This window comes from Loxodonta africana, chromosome 15, assembly GCF_030014295.1.
Source record: "Loxodonta africana isolate mLoxAfr1 chromosome 15, mLoxAfr1.hap2, whole genome shotgun sequence".
In the NCBI taxonomy this organism is placed as follows: Eukaryota; Metazoa; Chordata; class Mammalia; order Proboscidea; family Elephantidae; genus Loxodonta; species Loxodonta africana.
The window spans coordinates 55,083,426-55,101,624 of NC_087356.1; the positions used below are offsets into that span (position 1 = coordinate 55,083,426).

The following is an 18,199-nucleotide window of genomic DNA, read 5'->3' on the forward strand; positions in this document are numbered from 1 at the left end:
GGTGGTGACCAAATATGCAGGGTAGCAGGAAACTAGCAGTTGACAATTCAGAAAATACAACCTAGGAACATAAAGTGCTGGTGCTCTGCACAGCCTATTCCAGCCCTGGCTGAGAGCAGTTTCACACCTCTGTGACTTGCTAGTTTGATTGTGAAGGCTGTTTGTGTCTTCCATGCTTACAGTTGAAGTTCCCACTCTCCACCACGAAATTTCATAAGGTTTAAAAAAAAAAAAAAGGCTTAATAGTTAAAAAAGTTAAATAGTTCTTAAGGGCTTATAGTGAAAAGCAGCAACCCCATGTCTCACCCTTGCTTACTCCCTAGCAAAACCACCTTCAGCTCTTCTAAGCTGTTTCTTCAGGTATTTACCTCCATAACTTTAGCTAATTTGTGCATGCTCAACTGGACTAAACCAAGAGCTAAGAAGTTTCCCGAACACAATGAAACATTTCGAAGGACAGAGTAGCAGAAGCAGGGGTTTGGGGACCGTGGTTGGGACATCTAGGTCAATTGGCATAACAAAGTGTATTAAGAAAACATTCTGCATCCCACTTTGGTGAGTGGTGCCTGGGATCTTAAAAGCAAGTGGCCATCTAAGATGCATCAATTGGTCTCAACCCACCTAGAGCAAAGGAGAGTGAACACCAAAGACACAAGGAAAATATGAGCCCAAGAGACAGAAAGGGTCACATAAACCGGAGACTCCATTAGCCTGAGACCATAAGAACTAAATGGTGCCCAGCTAGCACCAATGACTGCCTGACAGGGCACAGAGCAGAGAATCCCTGATGGAGCAGGAGAAAAGTGGGATGCACATCTCAAATTCTCGTAAAAAGACCAGACTTAATAGTCTGACTGAGACTGGAGGGATCCCAGAGGTCACAGCCCCTGGACCCTCTGTTAGCCCAAAACAAACCATTCCCAAAGCCAATTCTTCAGACAAAGATTGGACTATACGACACAAAATATCACTGGTGAGGGGTGTGCTTCTTAGCTCAAGTAGATACACGAGCCTATGCGGACAGCTCCTGTCTGGAGGCAAGATGAGAAGGCAGAGGGGGACAGGAGCTGGTTGAATGGACACGGGAAATACAGGGTGGAGAGAAGAAGTGTGCTGTCACATTGTAGGGAGAGCAACTAGGGTCACAAAACAATGTGTGTTTTTGTATGAGAAAGTAACTTGAATTGTAAACCTTCACTTAAAGCACAATAAGAAAAAAATTGTGCCTCATGTCTTTTGCTAATTTATCATTTTCAAGCATTATCTACTAACTTCCTGAAATGAGAGATGAGTATTTAGCTCTCATTAAAAAAAAAAAAAAAAATTTTTTTTTTTTCATAATGTCGCTACTATGAAAATGAAGGGCTGCAAAGGACGGAGAGGTTTTAAGAGAGCTAAATACTCATACTCTTGCTTAAATCATTAGTGTTTTTTTTATTATGACCTTGTAAATCCAAAATCTTTACCAGGGCCAATAAAACCCTGCATTATCTGGTCTCAGGCTATCTCTTCGATGTCTCCTCCTTCTCTTCCCCTGGCTTCCTTTGCTCCAAGCACACTGAGTTCCTTCTATTCCTTGAAACAGTTAAGCACAATCTATTCCCGTTTCCAGGACTTGCATTATATGCTCATTCTTTCTAGAATCGTGTTCCCACAGAGCCCTAACAATTTTCTACTTTATTCAGGTCTCTGTTCAAATGCTATTTTTTTTCCCTGACTACTCTTATGTAAAATAGCAGGCCAAGAAATATGGAAGACAGCTTCCTGGCCAACTGATTGGAAGAGATCCATATTTGTATCTGTTCCCAAAAAAGGAGATCCAACCGAATGTGGAAATTTTAGAACAATATCATTAATATCACACGCAAGCAAAATTCTACTGAAGATCATTCAAAAACGGCTGCAGCAGTATATCGACAGGGAACGGCCAGAAAATCAGGCCGGTTTCAGAAGAGGACGTGGAACCAGGGATGTCATTGCTGATGTCAGATGGATCCTGGCTGAAAGCAGAGAATACCAGAAGGGTGTTTACCTGTGTTTTATTGATTATGCAAAGGCATTTGACTGTGTGGATCATAACAAACTGTGGATAACACTGAGAAGAATGGGAATTCCAGAACAGTTAATTGTGCTCATGAGGAACCTTTACATAGGTCAAGAGGCAGTTGTTCAGACAGAACAAGGGGATACCGATTGGTTTAAAGTCAGGAAAGCTGTGCGTCAGGGTTGTATTCTTTCACCATACCTATTTAATCTGTATGCTGAACAAATAATACGAGAAGCTGGACTATATGAAGAAGAATGGGGCATCAGGATTGGAGGAAGACTCATTAACAACCTGCGTTATGCAGATGACACGACCTTGCTTGCTGAAAGTGAAGAGGACTTGAAGCACTTACTAATGAAGATCAAAGACCACAGCCTTCAGTATAGATTACACCTCAACATAAAGAAAACAAAAATCCTCACAACTGGACCATTGAGCAACATCATGATAAACGGAGAAAAGATTGAAGTTGTCAAGGATTTCATTTTACTTGGATCTACAATCAACAGCCATGGAAGCAGCAGTCAAGAAATCAAAAGACGCATTGCATTGGGCAAATCTGCTGCAAGGGACCTCTTCAGAGTGTTGAAAAATAAAGATGTCACCTGAAGACTAAGGTGCGCCTGACCCAAGTCATGATATTTTCAATCATATCATATGCATGTGAAAGCTGGACAATGAATAAGGAAGACTGAAGAAGAGTTGATGCCTTTGAATTGTGGTGTTGATGAGGAATATTGAATATACCATGGACTGCCAAAAGAACTAACAAATCTGTCTTGGAAGAAGTGCGGCCAGAATGCTCCTTAGTGGCAAGGATGGCGAGACTGCGTCTTACATACTTTGGACATGTTGTCAGGAGGGATCAGTCCCTGGAAAAGGACATCGTGCAGCGGAAAAGAGGAAGACCCTCAACGAGGTGGATTGACACAGTGGCTGCAACAATGAGCTCAAGCATAACAAAGATTGTAAGGATGGCACAGGACCGGGCAGTGTTTTGTTCTGTTGTGCATAGGGTCGCTATGAGTTGGAACTGATTCGACGGCACCTAACAACAAACAACAGGTATGACCCACTTCTCAATTCATGTACACTTCTAAAATTTCTTTATAAATTACATTACACATTAAACATATAAAAAATATTACTTTTTTTTTGTGTGTGTGCATCCTCTCTTCATCCACCAGAATGTAAGCTCCTTGAAAGCAGGAACTTATTCTATTTTGTTACTGCAGTTTGCCCAGTGCTTACAACAGGGTTTGTCACAGAGTAAGCACTCAGTTAATATTTGTGGAATGAGTGAATGCTGATCCAAGAAGAGAGAGAGAATGTAGATTGGGGAAAATTATTAAGAACAAAGTATACAAGGAAAAGCAGGTCAAACCTCTTACTCAAATTATGTTCCTTTACCAGTGATTCCCCAGACATGAAATGAAAAACAAAAACTGCCCAGCTTCCAGCCTTCTTGGCTGCCATCTTTAACTAAAGCTACTACATCTCCAGAATATTTAATCCTGCTTTCACACTCCCATTGTATCCCATGTCCCATGTGATATCAAAAAAGAGTAAGTACATTAAAATAAGAAAGTTGGAAAATTTGTGAAAGCATTTCATGATGTTTGTTTTCATATTTGTGGTTTTTTTCCATAGACTGAAAAGTTTTATAGTGTAATGGTCAGACCATCTTGGGTATATTAGGAAGCTCATCTTTTAAGTGTTAGCTTTCTTCAGTGTTTATTGTTAAATGTTTTTTAAAGCTAGACTTCTCAAGGATTTAGCCTATTTGAATGGGGTTATTCAAATTACTAGAAGTATAATTTTTATTGTTCAATTTAAAGTTAGTTATTGCCTTGTTCTTCTTCCAACTAAAACTGACCCACCGTATATGATGAAAGTAAAATAATTGCAAAACAATGATAGTCATGCCAAGAGTAATCATAAGAGAGCTTTATCAATACAATAGACTTTAAGACAGACTATATTACTGGGAACAAAGTGATACTGCATAATGATAAAAGGGTCAACACATCAGAAATATATAACAAAATCAGAAAAGTATAGAAGAACACTATCAAAAACCTGACCTGATTTTAATAGAACAATCTACCCAAGAACTGCATAACATACTCTTTTTAAGAAAATATAAAACATATTTCAGGATAGGTCATAAAACAAGTCTCAGTAAATTTAAAATAACTGAATTTATATAATGTTCTGAAACCACAGCAGAATTAAGTTAAAAATTAACAACACAAATCTAGGAAACTGCCCCCTCAACCCCTGATCTTTGAAAATTAAATAACACACTTCTAAATAACCCATGGGTCCAGGGAGAAATCACAAGGGATATTAGAAAATACCTTGAACTGAATCAAAATGAAAGCACAGCATATAAACATTTATGGGATAAAGCTAAAACAGTGCTTAGAGGGAAATTTATAGCTTTAGACGCTTATATTAAATGTATGAAAATCAGTAATCAATTCCCACCTAAAGAAGCTAGAAAAAGGACAATTCAAACCAAAAGTAAATAGAAGGAAGGAAATTATAAAGACCAGAGCTGAAATCAATGAAACAAAAGGGAAAATCAATAAAATCAAAAGTTCTTTGAAAAGATTAATAATATTGATAAGAACTTCTAGACCAAGAAAAGGCGAGGACATATTTTTTTTAATTATTTTTTCTTTTTATTGTACTTTAGACAAAGGCTTATAGAACAAACTAGTTTCTCATTAAACAGTTAGTACACATATTGTTTTATGACATTGGTTAACAACCCCACACGTCAACACTCTACCTTCTTGACCTTGGGTTCCCTCTTACGAGCTATCCTGTTCCCTCCTGCCTTCTAGTCCCTGCCCCTGGGCTGGTGTGCCCCTTTAGTATTGTTTTGTTTTATGGGCCTGTCTAATCTTTGGCTGAAGGGTGAACCTCAGGAATGACTTCATTGCTGAGCTTAAAGGGTGTCTGGGGACCATAATTTCGGGGTTTCTCCAGTCTCTGTCAGACCAGTAAGTCTGAGAGGACATAAATTACCAAAATCAGAGGTAGAACAGGGGACATCACTAAAGATTCTATAGAAACTAAAAGGATTATAAGGGAGTATTATGAATATATTTATACCAACAATTAGACAACTTGAATGAAATGTATAAATTCCTAGAAAGATGCAAACCACTTAAGTTCACTAAAGAAGAAATAGATAACCTGAGTAGCCATATGTATGAAGAAAGTAAATTTGTAATTAAAAACTTTCCTACAAGAAAACTGACTCAAGAAGAAAAAGAAAACTTTAATAGACCTCTATTAAGTAAATCATTGAATTAATAATTAAATCTTCAAACGAAGGAAAGTCCAAGCCCAGATGATGTCGATGGTATATCATATGAAACATTTAAAGAAGAAACAATACCAAGCCTACACACTTTCAGAAAATAAAGAGGAAACATTGCACAACACAGACCAGTATTAAGCACCCTGATAACAAAGCCAAAATATCACAAGAAAATGGAGTCTTCCTTTTTAACCTGCTCTCTGTCTCCAACATGACAAAGACTGGAAAAGAAAAAAGGAGAATAGTACTGAAGAAAAAGAAAACATGCTGTAATATACTTCACAGAGATGAGAAGATACTATATCCCTAATAGGTTCTACCACCTGTCTGTCAGTTTGTCATACTGTGGTGGCTGGTGTGTTGCTATGATGCTGGAAGCTATGCCACCAGTACTTCAAATATCAGTAAGGTCACCCATGATGGACAGGTTTCAGCAGAGCTTCCAGACTAAGATTAGGAAGAAAGGCCTTGCAACCTACTTCTGAAAATTAGCCAATGAAAACTATGGATCACAACAGAATATTGCCCATTATAGTGCTGAAAGGCACTTAAAATACACGGTGGCCACAACAGACTCAAGCATACCAACGATCATGAAGATGGCACAGGATTGGGCAATGTTTCGTTTGGCTGTACCTGAGGTCAAGGTGATCGAGGTCCCTGTGAACTAAATTATGACATAGGGCTAGAGAGTTGAATACCTCTGAGGAAGGATAGTGAAGGCATATTGCTGGCCTTGCCAGCTGAAGGCACACTGCTTCTGGTGTTCCTTTGAAGCCAGAATCAAGAAAAAGGCACTGGCCAGATCAATAGCTGCATACCAAGTACCAGGAAATTGAAGTCACCACTTGGTTAAGTTTACAATAATCCACTGTCATTCTCCAAGATCCATCTGTTTTTTGCACAGGCCAAACAGGTGATTGAATGGGGATGGGGTGGAAATCACCACCCCTGCATCCTTCAGGTCCTTGATGGTGACAATAATCTCTGCAATCCCTCCAGGAATGCAGTATTACTTTTGGTTTACTATTTTCCTAGGTGGGGCAGTTCTAATAGCCTCCACTTGGCTTTTCGTACCATAATAGCCCTTACTGCACACATTAGGGATTCAATGTGGGAATTCTGCCAGCTACTGAGTAATCATTCCAATTATGCATTCTGAAACCGGAGAAATCACTACAGGACAGGTTTGGGAATCCACAGGACCCACTGTGAGATGAACCTGAGATACGACTTTATTAATAACCTGACCTCAATATGCCCCCACTCTGGTGGGCCACAGTGATGTTTTGGGTCTCCTGGAATTAGTGTCAGTTCAGAGCCAGTATCCAGTAACCCCCAGAAGTCTGATTATTTCCTCTTCCCCAATGAACAGTCACTCACATAGAAGGCCATAGATCCCTTTGGGGAAGGCTGGGAGAAAAATTAACAGTATAAATTTTTGGTAGCACAGTGGGTTCCTTTCTCAAGGGGTCCCAGCATCCCTTTCATTGACTGGCTCAAGTCTGGGAATTGATTGAGGGGCTGTAACTCTCTATTCTGGCAATTCTAGTTAGATTGATGTTCACTGCAGCTAGAATTCTACTCATATAGATCAAGTAAATAGTAGATTTCCCATCTATTTCACTCCTAGGGACACCATGAAAGTAACCAATGCCATAAATCCATATGAATCAGACTATTGTGATTACTGCTTTGACTCAGCTGTTTATTATGGTAACCACACCTACCTTATCTTTGTCAACTGAGTACTGCCACTTGGCCCATAACACCCAATCAGCCCCATTGTAGTTAGGTGTCTTAATTCAATTAAGACACTTTCCACTGTCAAATCTGACTGACATAAAATAGCAATCAGAGCATGCTGGGGCTGCCTTCACAAATTTGTTCTTCACCACTGTGGTAAAAGGTGTGTCCTCTAGGCACTGCATGTGTGGGTCTGTGGGTCCAGCCTGATAAATTCACTCTAATATGCCAGTTTCCCTAAGTTTTTGGATACGTTCTTGAACAGGATATCAAGACAGGTCTGGTACTTCAACTTGATTTAGTGTAGACCACTTAATCCATGCTTTAGCAAATGAACCAAATAAACTATTAGATCCTTTCCTGTCCTTTTGAGCTGAAACAGTGAGCAAAGAATCTGTGCCTAGTGGGTCCATATCAATAAACTCAGATTTATCCAAGTTTATGTTCCTGGAACCATTATCCCACACTCTTAATAACTATTCCCAAACATATTCCCTAGGTTTCTGTTTGTACATATGAGAAAAGTTGAGCAGTTCTTTTGGAGTAGTGTACCTCCTTCTGGGTCACCCTTTGTACTTTACCTTTTGGGGCTCATTGGGATTAAGTCTAGTTATAGGTCTAGAAGCAAAATGGGCAGAGGGGATGTGTTCTGAGAACATTCACCAATATCTTGTAAGGCATCTTCTTACAAGATGTGCCAGATGATCACTGAGATTACTTGGATCTCATCCCAGGTGATATCTCAGACAAAGTCTCTTCAGACAGTGCTAGTTTAATCTCATCGGATGGGGGTGAAGAGGCTAGTGGTTTAATTGGGGAGAGTCCCTTATGAGATATATGATTTTCAAATATTTTCTCCCATTCTGTTGGCTGTATTTTCACATTCTTAATGGTGTCCTTGTAGGCGTATGGATACAAGGAAGACCAGTTAATACGACTATTATTCAAATTTACACACCAACCACTAAGGCCAAAGATGAAGAAATAGATTTTTATTAGCTACTGCAGTCTGAAATTGATCAAACATGCAATCAGGATGCATTGATAATTACTGGTGATTGGAATGCGTAAGCTGGAAGCAAGAAGGATCAGTAGCTGGAAAATATAGCCTTGGTGATAGAAACAATGCTGGAGATCAAATGATAGAGTTTTGCAAGACCAATTTCTTTGTTGCAAATACCTTCTTTCACCCACATAAACAGTGACTATTCACACGGACCTTGCCAGATGGAATACACAGGAATCAAATTGACTACATCTGTGGAAAGAGACGAAGGAAAAGCTCAATATCATTAGTCAGAACAAGGCCAGGGGCCAACTGTGGAACAGACCGTCAATTGCTCATATGCAAGTTCAAGCTGAAACTGAAGAAAATCAGAGCAATTCCACAAGAGCCAAAATATGACCTTGAGTATATCCCACCTGAATTTAGAGACCATCTCAAGAATAGATTTGACGCACTGAACACTAGTGACTGAAGACCAGACAAGTTGTGGAATGACATCAAGGACGTCATAGATGAAGAAAGCAAGAGGTCATTGAAAAGACAGGAAAGAAAGAAAAGACCAAGATGGATGTCAGAGGAGACTCTGAAACTTGCTTACAAACGTCGAGCAGCTAAAGCAAAAGGAAGAAATGATGAAGTAAAAGAACTAAACACAGAAGATTTCAAAGGGCAGCTCAAGAAGACAAAGTATTATAATGACGTGCGAAGAGCTGGAGATAGAAAATCAAAACAGAAGAACACTTTTGGCATTTCTCAAGCTGAAAGAACTGAAGAAAAAATTCAAGCCTTGAGTTGCAATAGTGAAGGATTCTATAGGGAAAATATTAAATGATGCAGGAAGCATCAAAAGAAGATGGAAGGAATACACAGAGTCATCATACCAAAAAGAATTAGTCAATGTTCAACCATTGCAAGAGGTAGCATATGATCAGGAACCAATGGTACTAAAGGAAGAAGTCCAAGCCGCTCTGAAGGCATCGGCGAAAAACAAGGCTCCAGGAATTGATGGAGTATCAACTGAGATGTTTCAACAGACACAGCGCTGGAAGTGCTCACTCGTCTATGCCAAGAAATATGGAAGACAGCTTTCTGGCCAACTGACTGGAAGAGATCCATATTTATGACTATTCCCAAGAAAGGTGATCCAACCGGATGTGGAAATTATAGAACAATATCATTAATATCACATGCAAGGAAAATTTTGCTGAAGATCATTCAAAAGCGGCTGCAGCCGTATATAGACAGGGAACTGCCAGAAATCCAGGCTGGTTTCAGAAGAGGATGTGGAACCAGGGATATCATTGCTGATGTCAGATGGATCCTGGCTGAAAGCAGAGAACATCAGAAGGATGTTTACCTGTGTTTTATTGATTATGCAAAGGCATTTGACTGTGTGGATCATAACAAATTATGGATAACAGTGCGAAGAATGGGAATTCCAGAACAGTTAATTGTGCTTATGAGGAACCTTTACATAGATTAACAGGCAGTTATTCAGACAGAACAAGGGGATACTGATTGGTTTAAAGTTAGGAAAGGTGTACGTCAGGGTTGTATCCTTTCACCATACCTATTCAGTCTGTATGCTGAGCAAATTATCCGAGAAGCTGGACTATACGAGGAAGAACGGGGCATCGGGATTGGAGGAAGACTCATTAACCTGTGTTATGCAGATGACACAGCCTTGCTGGCTGAAAGTGAAAAGGACTTGAAGTACTTACTAATGAAGATCAAAGACCACAGCCTTCAGTATGGATTACACCTCAACATAAAGAAAACAAAAATCCTCACAACTGGACCAACGAGCAACATCATGATAAATGGAGAAAAGACTGAAGTTGTCAAGGATTTCATTTTACTTGGGTCCACAATCAACACCCAGGGAAGCAGCAGTCAAGAAGTCAAATGACACATTGCATTGGGTAAATCTGTGCAAAGAACCTCTTTAAAGTGTTGAAAAGCAAAGATGTGACCTTGAAGACTAAGGTACGCCTGACCCAAGCCATGGTATTTTCAATCGCATCATATGAAAGCTGGGGAATGAATAAGGCAGACTGAAGAAAAATTGATGCATTTGAATTGTGGTGTTGGCGAAGAATATTGAATATACCATGGACTGCCAGAAGAATGAACTAATCTGTCTTGGAAGAAGTACAACCAGAACGCTCCTTAGAAGCAAGGATGGCGAGACTGCATCTTACATACTTTGGACATGTTGTCAGGAGGGATCAGTCCCTGGAGAAGGACATCATGCTTGACAAAGTACAGGGTCAGCAGAAATGAGGAAGACCCTCAACAAGGTGGATTGACTGCAACAGTGAGCTCAAGCATAACAACGATTGTAAGGATGGTGCAGGACTGGGCAGTGTTTCGTTCTGTTGTGCATAGGGTCGCTATGAGTTGGAACTGATTTAACGGCACCTAACAATTTTTTTTTTTAACAACAATGTGTCCTTTGAAGCACAAAAGCTTTTAATTTGATGAAGTTCCATTTATGTTTTTTTTTTTTTGTCGTTTATGCTTTTGATGTCATATTTAAGAAATCATTGCCTGACCCCAGATCACAAAGATTTACTGTTATGTTTTCTTCTAAGAGTTTTATAGTTTTGGCTTTTAAATTTAGGTCCATGATCCATTTTGAGTTAATTTTTGTATATGTTTATGAGGTAGGGATCTGAATTCTTTTTTTTTTTTTTGCATGTGGATATCCCAGCACCATTTGTTGAGAAGATTATTCTTTCTTCCCTTTGAATTGTCTTGGAACCCTTTCTACCCTTGAAGGTGGGTTTCATCAATTTTAAAAGAAAGATATTGCCTATAACAAGCTAGAACTGTGATATAGACACGTTAACTCAACTATTATGACATATAATAAGAGAGTATTGTTACAGTGTTATGACAATAAAGGGGAGGACGTTTACTCAGCCTTGGGGGAATCAGAGAAAGATTGTCAGGGGAAGTGTCACTAAAGCTTCCTTGAAAAACAAGCATGAATCAGGTAGTGTGGGTGGAGTTCGAGCAGAGCAAATACCATGTGCAAAGGTAGAGGCAGTTGCAGTAAATCATACATATGATCAGAGTTGAGGCAGATGTTACTGTCATAAGCTTGGTCAGACTCCATTGTATTGATTGCCTCAATCCATTTTAGTTTGGTGAACTTAGAGGCCTGCATGAACAGCATCTGTATGTTTCCCACTGGTCTCCCAACACCACCTGACTCACTCTTACGGTAACTTACAGCTGAACCTGGGTGGCCAAGCCACAGACTGAGTTCTGTCGTTGCTGCACTCAAAACCCTGAATGTGCTATGCTGGTAAGACCCCTACACAGACAGCCCCATTCCCACCCACCTTTTAATTATTCCCACCTACCTCCTTTCTGGTGGCATGGTGGTTTAGAGCTCGGCTGCTAACGAAAAGGTCAGCAGTTTAAATTTATCAGCCGCTCCTTTGAAACCCTATAGGGCAGTTCTACTCTGTCCTATGGGTCTCTATGAGTCAGAGCCGACTTGATGGCACCTAACAACAACCTCCTCCTTTAAATGACCCAATAAAAGCTTAGCCTGAGGAAACTGTTCCACCCTCAGAACCTAATAAAGGCCGTGTCCCTGGTCTGCCATCTCTCTCTCTCTTTACCCACGCACTCCCCATGTGGTCCTTAGGCATGCCATGTTCCTCAAGGGCCTGTGAGTGTAATAAAGTTCTTTCCAATTCTGGTTCGTGATTGGTTGTAGAAGTGTGACTTACCAAAACTGATAAAATTCAGTCTTCAATATAGACCCTGTACCCTGCAATGTCTGATAAGTTCTCTCTGCTTCATTTTCATTAGCAGGCCAGGCTGACAGGCATCTCAGAATATAGGGCCCAGACACCTAGCCCTAAGCTCAGAGTGAGTAGATAAGTTCCCCTAGGTAGGAGGTGCCCACTTCCACATGGTTGTTAACTCTACTGGCATCTGTGAAAGGTGGCACATCCAGCATAGTGGTATGCTCCTCCCCTTTGGCTATAACCTCATTTAAATAATAATAATTTTTAAATTACAGCTACTTAATCCTTTTACCCTACCATTGCTACCTTCTTTACCAAGAAAGACCATGTGTCCTCCTCTCCCAGCGGTGAAACACATTAAGCCTTGAAATCTTAGATTGGGATTGAACAAAATAGGTAATTAAAAATCAAATCAACCAGACATTGAGGTCCTATGTGCCCAGAAATCTCTGGGGAAGGATAATAACCAGCTCACACATGGTGATGAGAAAGGTTGAATTGGCCAGGACTTAAGACAAGTGTTAACGTTGGTTTGGGTGTGTTCTATTTCTTAGATTTTCCTAAAGGAAACTGGGTTTCTAAACTTTTTTTTTTTAAGGAGAAATATTGTCACATAATAGCAAGAACATAAACTATGTAGTGTGTCAGACCAAAGTTCGATCCTGGTTTTACTATCTCTACTGGTAAGTTCTTGGACAAGTTTTTTGAATCTCAGTACTCCTCCTTCAAAGACAGGGACATGAACACCTACCTCAGAGGGATCGTGTGAGGATTAACTGTAATGTCTAGTGGCTGACTAGAATAAAAAAAAAGAATAAATGCTCAGTAAATATTAGTTCCCTCTCTTCTCTGGTGCTGTTATACCTACTCCAAGTAGCTAGCTCCAAGGGGAAAAATCACTGTTGAACTTCTCCCTAATCCTGGAAAGGGCAGTGGCTGAATCTATCTTTTTAATGGGAATGGGGTGTGTGTTTGATTTGTGGGGATGTAAGGTAGGGGGACACATAGCATATTATTTTACTGCAGAACACGGTTTTTACACTTTCTGAATCTGTCCTTGCCAGCAGGAACACTCAGATGCTTTCTGGTCTGAATTTGCTTTGGAATACAGCCAACACTGCCTGACTCAGCTTTCTGTTACTCTGAAAATAACAAGGTCAGTACCCCTCCCTCTCCTATGAGCTGCTTTTGGTAACAGAATGCAGGGAAGTATAAGGTACAGTGTTGAAAGCCCTCTGTTGCTCATGGGCTGATGTGGCTGTGGCCATAGTCCTGCATTTCAATGAAGGCGTATCCCTGAGAGGCCGTAAGAAATTCTGGAGTCCACTACCTTCTTCAGAATTTGACAGCTGCCACTGTCATTTTGATTCCCTCTGTAGGTGGGCCAGAAACCCTGGTGGCGTAGTGGTTAAGTGCTACGGCTGCTAACCAAAGGGTCTGCAGTTCAAATCCGCCAGGCGCTCCTTGGAAACTCTATGAGGCAGTTCTACTCTGCCCTATAGGGTTGCTATGAGTTGGTACCGACTCGACGGCACTGGGTTTGGTTTTGGTAGGTGGGCCTTTGGAACAACATGGTCAGAAGGAGTAAGACCAGAATAATGGCCTGAGCCTTCTTCTGGTATAACTTCACCATGATATGGAACAAACATTCTATGAACAAGAGCTTAGTTACCTCCCAGCTCAGTTTGTTTCCTGAGCAAAAACAGGCTGTTTTTTTTTCATGTGAGCCTATTATATACATGGCTGTATGTTAAGTCCTAAGGAAATAATACAATGAATACAAAACCCCCACCAGCAAGGAGCTTATAGTCTAGTATGGGAGCTGTACATGTGTAAATGATTGAATATCATGAGCTATACTGATTGTGGTCCTCAGGGATATAGAATAGAGAGTAAATAACGGAGAAGAATGAATCTGGGATGGCTATATAGGTGGCTGGGCTTCCTTCATTGCCTCTGTCATGAGAATTGGGTAGTCTTACTGGAGGAAGACTCATTAACTACCTGCAATATGCAGATGATACAACCTTGCTTGTTGAAATCGAAGAGGACTTGAGTCACTTAGCGATGAAGATCAAAGACCACAGCCTTCAGTATTGATTACACCTCAACATAAAGAAAATAAAAATCTTCACAACTGGACCAGTAATACCATGATAAATGGAGAAAATACTGAAGTTGTCAGGGATTTCATTTTACTTGGATCCACAATCAACGCCCAAGGAAGCAGCAGTCAAGAAATCGAACAATGCATTGCATTGGGAAAACCTGCTGCAAAAAACCGCTAAACCAAAACCAAACCCAGTGTTGTCGAGTCGATTCCGACTCATACCGACCTTATAGACAGAGTAGAACCACCCCATAGAGTTTCCAAGGAGTGCCTGGTGGATTCGAGCTGCTGATCCTTTGGTTAGCAGCCATAGCACTTAACCACTACACCACCAGGGTTTCCTAGAAGTGTCAAAAAGCAAAGATGTCACTTTAAGGACTAAGGTACACCTGATCCAAACCATTGTGTTTCAATTGCCTTATATGCATGTGAACGCTGGACAATGTACAAAGAAGACCAAAGAATTGATGATTTTGAATTAAGATGTTGGCAAAGGATACTGAATATACCATGGTCTGCCAGAAGAATAAACAAATCTATCTTGGAAGAAGTACAGCCAGAATGCTCCTTAGAAGTGAGTATGGTGAGGCTTCATCTCACATACTTTGGTCATTTTATCAGGAGGGACTAGTCCCTGGAGAAGAACATAATGCTTGGTAAAATAGAGGGTTCAGTCAATAAGAGGAAGACTCTAAAGGAGATGGATTGACACTGGCTGCAACAGTAGGCTCAAGCATAACAGCTATTGTGAGGATGGTGCAGGACTGGCAGTGTTTCATTCTGTTGTACACAGGGTAGCTATGAGGCAGAGCTGACTCAACAGCACGCAATAACAACAGCTAGAATCTTGAATTAAAGACTCAAGAACAAATCTGGGCTAAATGCTATTCTTTCTCAATACTGAACAACACTAGTTTCCAGTCCAGGTTCTTCTATGAACTCACTCTGTGACCTCTAGCAAAACATGTGACCACTAAAGGTCATAATTTTCTCATTTAAGTAGGTAGTTTGGAAGTGGTAATCTCCATGCTTTTGCTAGTTTTAAAACCTGTTTCTGCCTTTGCTCTGAATTAATATGTTGAAAAATGAAATGTGGTATTTAGCAAGTTCAGTCAGGGTAAGGGAATAATGGAAATAAGATTATGAACATTACATACCTACAAAGAAGCAGTTACCAGTTGTAACTTCAGCATATGTTATAGCGAAAGGGGCATCTCTGGACTTGAAAGATTGGATTATTTTTCAAACAACGAGAACCAAAAGCTTGTATAATGTGATATATGATTAACACTATCCCCTCCTCAACCAAGCCAAACAATACGTTTAGTTCAGAATTCTTTCTGGAGACTCAAGGGCAATAATAACTGACAAGGGTGAAAAATCTCTCCAAAGTCACTGAGGCAAACTTCCAAGATACCAGGTGTGGTGTGATGGATCACTTTTATATGTCATTTCTATCAATGGTCTTGTAACTCTTACCAAATGATTAGGTGGGACTATGCAAATAAGATGCTTGTGGCCCACCAAGATAATTGGGTAGCTTGCTGATAATGCAAATAAGGTGCATGGAACAATGCAAATAAGGTATATGGAACACAAAAAGGGGACTGGTCAGTTTTGCTATCCTGCTAGGCTTAAAAGAAAGCCAATTCCCAGAAAAGAAGGGGGGACGAAAGAAGAGTTAGGAGTGGGTGCATCCTTTGGATCTGGGATCCCTGCTCTGAGAACCTCCTAGACCCAGGAGACAGAGAGCGAGAGAGACCAGTAACACCAGAGATGGAGAGAAGTGGTGAGAAGCAGGGGCAGAGAAATGGCGGCAGTAGGGGCAGCAGAACCAGGAGACTGGAAGGAGAGAGCACAGTGGATTTCCTGGCTCACAGAGCAAGAACACTGAGTGCCTTTGGGCAGGAGGCTAGCTGGCAGAATGGGGTGCCTCTGGGCACTTGGTGGAGCTAGGCTTGCAGACCCATGGAGCTGGAGAGCTGAGTGCCTTTGGACCAAGGCTTGCTGGTGGAGTGGGGTGCTCTGGGCACCTACTGGTGGAGCTAAAGACCTTTGTAACACTTGCTTGAGCAGGGCAGTACAACAGGCCAGGAGCCAGGGAGAGGCATTCCTGTGGGCATGGCTGAGAAGCTGTCCTGACAGAAGAACCATATCCTGAGTTGTCCCTGATCCTGAATTGTAACCTGTTTCCTTCCTAATAAGCCCCATAATTGTGAGTATTGTCTGTGAGTTCTGTGTGACCAGTGCAATGAATTATTGAACTCAGCAGAGAAGTAGAGAGTGCTGTGGGAGAGAAAACTGGTGTCTGAATTGGTAAAAAGGTTGGAGAGAGAAGCTACATCTGACCTCCACTTCATAGGAATCAGCCTTGGGCTGATGCTGATGGTGATGCTCTCTCCTCCTTGTGAAGTTAGACGAGGTCAGACGCCTCCAACCTGCCATTTTTATGCCAGGCCACTAACAACATTTCTCTAAATCTCAGGCTGTCTGCTTTCTTCATTTTCTTAGAAAAAGTACTCAGGCCTACAGATTCTTCCCTCCAACCCTCCTTCTTTTCCTCTCTATGTTTCTTCTTTCCTTTGTCCTTTCATTCAGCACCTACTGTGCAGCAGTGAACAAGATAGATGGTGAGCTTTCCACTTCACTCAACAATCCTTCTTGTCATATGTCAGATTCTTACTCCCGTGCCCCATAAACTAGTTTAAAAAAACAGAAACAAAAAACTTTCATCACTTCCCTGAAACCTGAGGCCATTCAACTGTGGATAAACCTCTCCTTCCACTTCATTAAGAAAACTGAGACTGTAAGTCATGAGTCATCTCAATTTCTATTCACCTAAAAAGTCATCTATATCCGCATCCATTTTTCTCTTCAGATTAATCCCTCCTCTTATACGCCAATCCTTCATCAGTGCTTTTGATCACATCCTCACCTGTATCTTATGGGACCTAGTTCCATAAATCATGACGCTCTTTCAGCCTTTATTGCCTTTTTCCCTATAAACGGGCTGAAGACTTTTTTCATACAAAATAATAAAAGAAAAAAAACTGCTTTGACCTTGGATCTCCTAAGAGCCACCTGTGTCTCTCCTGTATATTTCATACATAAAACAATATATCCAATGTATATAAAATGTATACCGAATAATTTCACAACTGTGTGTTGTCTCCCAATTTAAGAAACAGAACATTACTAATGTCGTTGGAGCTTCATGTTTATCCCTTCCTGACAGTTCTCCTCCTGCTTACCCCTGAGAGGTAGCCATCATCCTGAATTGAGTGTTTGTCATCTCCTTGCTTTTGTTTTACTACATATGTATCTCCAAACAACATATTTATTTAGTTTTGCAAGTTTTTAAACTTTATACGCATGTTGTCAAACCAAACCACCTGAGTCTTTTCATCTCCGTCTCCCCTAGTCAACAGCTAATAAACACCTTTGATATTATCTTTATTTATAGGTAATTAAAAACAATTTCCAGAGAGGCGGGGCCAAGATGGCAGAATAGTGGGGCCTCTTACAACAAGGACCCTAAAAAACAAGTGAATCGATTATATATTTGACAAGCTAGGAGCCCTGAACATCAAAGGCAAAGTTAAGAAATCAGACTGAGCAGCAGGGGAAGGGAGAGATGGTTCAGAAGCAGCGGGGAGTTGCCAGAGCTGACTCGGTGGTAACTGGCACCCTGCAAGCCCGATCCCCTGGCCTGACCACAGCAGGGCTGCCGGTAGTGTTCAGAATGTGGTTTCCTCAATAAGAGAGAGCAAGCAGCACAGAGTCTACTCATGTCTCCAGAGTCAGTGAAGGACAGCACTCTCAGCAAAAAATAAGTACTTGCATCTAATTTACCGCACAGACCAAGAAGCACCCATTTTGAAAGAACTCTCTGCCATTTATCTGATCCCTTCTCCCTCTGCTCCAGACCCCCAGCCAGCTTCAGTGGTATATTTGCTTTCCCTAGGCCTGAGATAGGTCCTGCTGTGCCCCCGACCCATTCTCCCAGACTTGGAGAAGGAACAAATTAAGAAATTGGGAAAAAATAACCTGCTGGCTCCCCTAAGCTGGGAACTGAGGGCAGAACTGGTCCCTTTGCCTGGGCACAAGCACAAGGTCCAAAAAGCCCTCTGGAGGCCTTTCACTCTTGCATGGACCTGTGTGGGCCTATTTTAGCAGCTTAGGCCCTCAC

General features: G+C 41.0%; 1 protein-coding gene and 1 long non-coding RNA gene across 2 annotated transcripts in view; one reads left to right on the forward strand and one right to left on the reverse strand.

Moving 5' to 3' along the window:
* Positions 1-18,199, reverse strand: part of TMEM45B (transmembrane protein 45B) — a 48,796-nt gene that overhangs the window by 8,977 nt on the left and 21,620 nt on the right. The window lies entirely within an intron of this gene.
* On the forward strand, positions 10,650-14,344 carry LOC111752647 (uncharacterized). Its single transcript, XR_010317990.1, has 3 exons — positions 10,650-10,914; positions 11,374-11,446; positions 12,965-14,344. It is a non-coding gene; the product is annotated as an uncharacterized LOC111752647 (long non-coding RNA).